Source organism: Cupressus sempervirens, chromosome 9, assembly GCF_028749045.1.
Source record: "Cupressus sempervirens isolate cs-2001-9-10 chromosome 9, ASM2874904v1, whole genome shotgun sequence".
NCBI lineage: Eukaryota > Viridiplantae > Streptophyta > Pinopsida > Cupressales > Cupressaceae > Cupressus > Cupressus sempervirens.
Genome location: NC_143126.1, coordinates 310,545,641 through 310,552,469, shown reverse-complemented (window position 1 = coordinate 310,552,469; position 6,829 = coordinate 310,545,641). Strand labels below are relative to the sequence as shown.

General features: G+C 30.8%; 1 pseudogene; it reads right to left on the bottom strand.

The window, feature by feature from the left end:
* Positions 1–4,298: 4,298 nt before the first annotated feature.
* LOC149538628 (large ribosomal subunit protein uL30y-like) lies at positions 4,299–5,656 on the bottom strand (annotated as a pseudogene).
* Positions 5,657–6,829: the final 1,173 nt, after the last annotated feature.

Sequence of the window (6,829 nt, the reverse complement as noted above, 5' to 3'; positions counted from 1 at the left end):
TCTTAGTTTTAGGCAATGCAGAAGGAGGCCATAGCTTAATATGCAATCTCAATTGATATGCATACGACATTAGGTGGAGCCAAAAAAATGTAACATGTTTACATTTTTGTTAGAGGTCTTTAATTAGGTATTTTAAGTTAAAGACCATCATGAAAATTGTAACTTTAACTCTTATAGGAAAGGGTAATGTCCTCAACATGCAAGTAAATCAATACTTTCTATGGGTTGGCTTGCTTGTCCCTAGTAGCTAGAGTTCTAACGTTCATGATGGTCTATAATTTTTAAAAACTTAATAGACCTATTGAATAAATGTAAATGTGGTGCACTTTTTCAGCTCTGCTTAGTGCCCATACATATAGAACATAGCTGCACATACATTCTCGATTCAGAGTGGCATTCACAAGTTCATCAAATCAATGGTATGATGTCATTCACATCTACAATTTTTTATTAGAAAGTTTAGTTAATTCTGAGGATATTGTTGCAAACTATTCACATGCTTAAAATTAGTTTTTTATTGTAGAATATTTTCTTAGGACTCATGATCAAGCTGACTTATCCCCCATTAATAAATGATTGACTTATGTTGAAGTACAAACTAACAAGTAGTGTAGGCATTTGCAACTAGATGGATGATTCCTTTATGGGGGAGATGGTATTATTGGTTGAACCTTGTAGGTTGGACACTCTATGATCTTTTGTCTTTGCAATATGGAGATGTGGAGACCAATTTAAGGATGACCTGAAAAAGAAATGGTTACATGTATTCATTTCTTAGAACTTATGTCAATTGTTTTAATCTAAAACTTATGTCAACTTTTTTAATTATGGCAGTTTTCTAACATTAGGTTTTGCTGCTCCAATGCTTGCTAATGGTGACAAATGGATTGTGCTTGCCAGATATAATGCAAATTTTTTTACTAGGATTGTATCAAAATATGAAGTGACATATGTAGTATTTGTTACTTATCTAATCCATATAGATAATAGTCATCAATTTTTTGAAATTGTGGATGAGTTAATTTAAAAAGAAGAAGAAAAGAATTGGGCATGTGAATTTTATTGTCACATTATCATTACAATGTTTGTTTCTGGTTGACATGATATGCACTTAATTGTAAGTTTGTATGCAAACACCAACTATAAATGACTTCATAACAGCTTGGTTTGAATGATGTAAGTATTGATAATCTTTTGAAGTTTTTAATTTTAACCTTGTAAGTGAAATTAATTCTTATATGTCAAAGTAAGGTTAGAGGTCAAGTATTCAAGAAGCAATGACTAATACTATTATAAAGTGACTAAAATGTGTTACTTCTCAAATTGATAAGGGTGGGATGTAATATTAATGTACTCAATTAAAAAGGATGATATCTACATCAGTGGATTTAAATTTAAACAATAAGATATTATTTAAATTTTGCATATGAATTTTTATTGATATTTAACTGATTTGGTCTAACTTGTGGAGAAAACTTTATTTTAGACCATGTTCCGACCATCAAATTTTGAAAGATGGATTGTAGTTAATTTCACCAAATTCCACATGAACTAGTTAATCTTCAATGGTTCTATGCTAGAAAAGGATTGGTATGTAATCTGTAAGAAAATGAGGTGTAGTTGACAAGCTTGTTTTGCAGTATACAATTGAAGTGTCTCTTTTGTTTTTGTAGAAGTTTGATTTGATCAACATCAACCAATTTTTTTGTGAGAATCAAAGATATGTGTGTTCTAAACCTATGGATAGGGTGGATAGGATGTTAGATCAAATAAAATCTAATATTTCAACTAAACCCAAATTTTTGCTGTGTCTTCTACCAGAAAGGAAAACACGTAATCTTTATGGTGATTAGGTAATTTATTTAGTAGTTTTGTTGTTTTAGTTATGTCATTTTACTTTGTATATATTGACTAAACTTTGGAACACTATTTCCCTTATCCAAAAAGGTCCTTGGAAGAAAAATTTCCTTTCAAAGATGGGTATTGTGAATTAGTGCATAGTTCCATTAAAGAAAATGAACAACCAATATTATACAAATATCGCCCTAAAAATAAATGCTAAGGTATTCTTCACTACCTAAAAATATATGGAACGAGTTAGTAGGTAACATGTGCTAGTGTAATAAATGATCTTTTGAATCATACAATAGTTTTACTTGCACTTGATATTGTTATACTAATTATTAAATGATTCCATCATTCATTTAGTTTGGTGGGCTCAATTTTGTTCTCCTTTTAGAATGTAATTATTCTATACTAGGCATATCATCACAACCTACAATGATTATTGGTATAGATGTTTCACATGGTTCTCAAAGACATGGTGATACACATTCAATTGCATCTATAAGTATTTAGGAACACATTATTAAGGATTCTAATTCAAATATGATGTATTTGATAAGATTGAGTAATATGGATAATTAAATATAGAATTGTTAAGGTTTCCAATTAAAATTTAATTTATTTGCTAAAAATGAATGATATGGATGCTTAATTGAAGTGGACTTTTGAATCTTGTTAAATTGTTAGTGCATGCTTTTGATTGTGTTTTGGTTGAGCCATAATAGATGTATGTTCCAAAAGAATAACTTACATGAATGGTGAACAAGGTCGCATAAATATACATGATTCATATATTTTCTACATTTCTATCAGTTTCCAAGTTAAAACATCCTAGGAGATTGAATACATGGAAGATTAGTCTACAATTTTAAATATTGTTGAGTAATGACCCAATCTTAAAATGTTAAGATGATTGAAGCTCTATAAAAACCAAAACCTTCTAAATAAGATGGCAAAATGATTGATGTCGGCATGATTAGGTACTGACTATGGGATATTAATCATTTCCACTATTTTATACTCTTAGAAATTCATTTTCTTCTTCTTTGGCATTCATCTTTGCAATGTGATTGAAATATTACCGTTGATATTATTCATTTCATTGTATTGTATTTACAATAATTTAGTATTAGATTTTTGTGGAACATGAAAATCATCACCTCTTGGATGGAAGCCACAAAAAATGGCAATTTTTAGGTACAGATGCATTATAGTATACTTCTTATTTTTATGTACTTTGGAAGTTGATGGGCCTTAAAAATGATACATGTATTATCTCTATTTCCATATAATTTTCTGATAAAGAGATTCTTTGAAATGAAATAGAATTTATCCCTGTAGGTTAGCTTTTAGTAATGTATCCACATAATTATGAACAATTGTCCAGAGAAGACCTTGTTGATTTCAAGCAAACTAGATATGGTGAGAAGTTGAGAAAGTTATCTATTGTTCATTTTTCTGATATTTACTATTTCAACATTGTGACTCTTTTATGGTTGGAATATATGCTAGTTGACAAAAGATATAAGAAATGAGACTTTTAAATGTCTACTAAGGTTTCATGTAGGAGTTTGGATTTTTTATTTTCCGCTGGTGTAATCAAAATATGAGTTATATAGTTCAAACTCATGGTGGGTGCTCATTAGACACACATGTTTCTATAGCAAACAGGTAACACACCATGGTATTTACTTAAGATGTCTCTACTGAGACAAACTCCAACTTGAATAGTTTGTCAAGAGAACTCATTTGTTGAAGAAAAATGAACCTCTTTTTTTGTGATTATTCTTGACATTTATCTTACACAATTTTTATCACAATGAGTTGTTGGGTGATTGGAAGGAATCATGATATGTCTCCTAACAAGTAACTTATCTAGAGGGATTTCCTTAGGACCCTTTGAAGAGTACATTTGCACCTAAATCTTGTTGGAGTTAGCTCTCACATGAAACATATATTTTTATAATTGATTAGATGTTATGAATTACAATGTTTAATATATACTCCTTTTTTCCTTTGTGTTCTAAGTTTGAACCTAGAACTCAATTACAGATTACAAAATGTGAACTACAAAGTAGTAAAATGAACATTAGGGACCCATTTTTGTATGGAATGGAGAGGATCCAATATGATGGACTTCTTAAACTCTATAAATATTTTCTCATTAGTGATTATGAAAGTACAAGAGTCTATGGAAAGAAGAAGAATAAAACACATCCTTAACAAGGTTTGTATCTTGCTCAGCTAGGTGCTTTGCTATTCACCAAGGTTTTAAGGGAAAAAAAATAGAACATATGAACATCTTCTCTTCTATAATAACCATCCAATATTGAACCAATCCAATTTGGGGATTCCTTTTAGATGCACCAATCCCCCATGAATTTATGTGCATCACTCTAGATCAGGCTTTTCAATTTCACAAGGCCCACTAGGGCAAGCAAGCCAACTTGAGTTTAAATGTATGACTTTTCACAATTTCCAACTTCACCACCTTCAATTTAGTGGTTGTGTTTCTTCTTTAGTCTACCAGATGGAGCATTGAGTTTAATTGGCCACAAAAAGTTGTCCACTTTCATGAAGTTGGGGCCAACAAAAACAATCTCATGGATAAGATTTTCAATACAAATTATGTCATATTTACCAAAAACCTATTCATAAGCAATAAGATAGAAATAATAAGCACTGAGAAAGCATATTGACTAACACAAAAAGGAATCATCAACACAAGTACCTTTTCAATGACAGAGTTGTTAGTCAAAGGAATCTGCTGCTTATCAACCTTTCCATAACCCCTATTGTAAAGAAGCTCTCTTATGCTTTTTAAATTTGGATATCTAGAAAGAATTAAGAAAGATAATTAAATAAAATTAGACACAAGAATCTATGAAATAAGGAAAAAATGATCTACATATTTCTTATAACTAACTAAGAATATACCCAAAGGTCACATATGGCTCAACTTGATGCCTCATGTTCATTGTTTCTTTGTTCACTTTTAGAAACACACCATTGACAATCTGAAATAAAGTGCCATAGCAAGTAAATATCACTAGAATATTGTATATACATCCAAAAGTGATCGCTAACCACTATTTTAGAAACAAAAAGTAAAAAAGATATAGGTCAAGCTGAAAAAGGATCAACCTACCTCAAACACAAAAGTCACAAAATTGTTCTTGTCTTTGGATGCATATCATTGATACTAAATAAGAAAATAAGAAACTCAATAAATAAAAAAAAACTATTTAGAAAATTATATTAGAATTTGGGGAAGACTAATAATTTTGTGTTCCTCTTTATTTAAAATAGAAGAGATGTAAATATATTATAATAAAATTTGGAAAAAAAATATTTGATCTTTTTAATGAAAAATAGACTAGAGAGTTAACAGTCTACCAAAACTATCACTATATAAAGACCAATAAAGTACAAGGTATATAGGCTAGCTACTTACCCATGGATATGAATAATGAACACTAGCTCAACTTTTGGCTCAACATAAAAGCCTCCTTTCATTTTTGCTTCTCTCTTCAATCTGATAACCTCCCGTTCGTAATTTTTGTCATGAAGTATACAAGAAACTTGCTAAGGTACATTCCTCAACCCTAGATGGCATGATGACATTTCACTATTCTTGCTTCATATACTCCTTTGAATATTCCTTACCCTTCTTAAATATCAATTTGTGGTTTGTAGCATTTTTTACTTTTGCAACTTCCAACTACTGGTTCTTGCCATTCTCCCATTCTTCACTTCTTTTCCTCTTCTTGAGAATTCACTTAGGCACAAGATTTGCCTCATCTGAACTCATATATGAAATGACAAAAAAATTTATTATTATTATTTTTAATAATTCGACTAGCTATCACAATTGTGATGACATTGTTCTGATGGCTAGTCGTCACTTGCACCACACAACTATCACAATTACAATGGATAGTAGTGACAAATCAACATCACTTCCATAGCATAGCTGTCGCATGGATGTTGCAATTGCAATAATGTCAACATGAACTCCTGCCCCTTCCTTTTTCCAAGTTACAAAAACTTTATCCATTGCAATTACGACAAACAACCTTGCCATCACAATTTGTGACAACAAAAGTCTGATGCCCATCTGATGGGAGCCAATTCATGGTTCTATTGATTGGGTGATGGTTGGCCATCATAATTGCAATGGATTGCCATCACAATTCAGGCCCAAATATAGTAGTGCTTAATATTTGGAAACTTTGAGTTAACTCCAATCAATAATCAGTTAACTCCTTCAATCATGGAAACCTCCAATTGAACTGAACTCTCATCTAATCTGAGTTGTTCATTTTCTTTAATCTTTATTTTCAATTGGTTCTAGGATTCTATAAAAGAGTCCTCCTACCTCTCTATTTGGGTGAATGTAATTGATGAGTATCAAAATGTTGTTAGTTTGAGAGATCAACATTCATGCATTCACAAGCTTTTTATTTCATTTTTTCTTTGAATATTCTCATTTAGACTAATTTGCAATCATGTCTAGATTAATATCTTATTTTATTTCTTAGATTAGCTTGCATCTCATATAGATTTACTCATCTATTTTGCATAGAAAATCACAAAAATTTAGTATTTTCTTGCATACATTCTATATTAATCTTGCATTAATTCTAGATTAAATCCTTTATTCTAGTTGGTCTGGTTACTAAACTCTTGATTTTGAGAGGGCATAGTAAAACTCCCTTTGGATAGAAGGAAAAAAGTCATCTTGCTTAGGCATCTAAGAAAAATAATCTCTTGTTCATTCTTCAGTGAATCTGATGTATTATAAGGCATGAGAATCCCCAAAGGAGATGTCCAAACCCCCAACAAATAACCACATAGTGGAAACACAACAACAAAGAAACAACAATGTAAGATTTGATACCAAATGCAACTCTTTATTCATAAATAACTAATTACATACAATATGCTCGACTATAAGGCCTTTCATGTTAGGGCCAAATAAAAA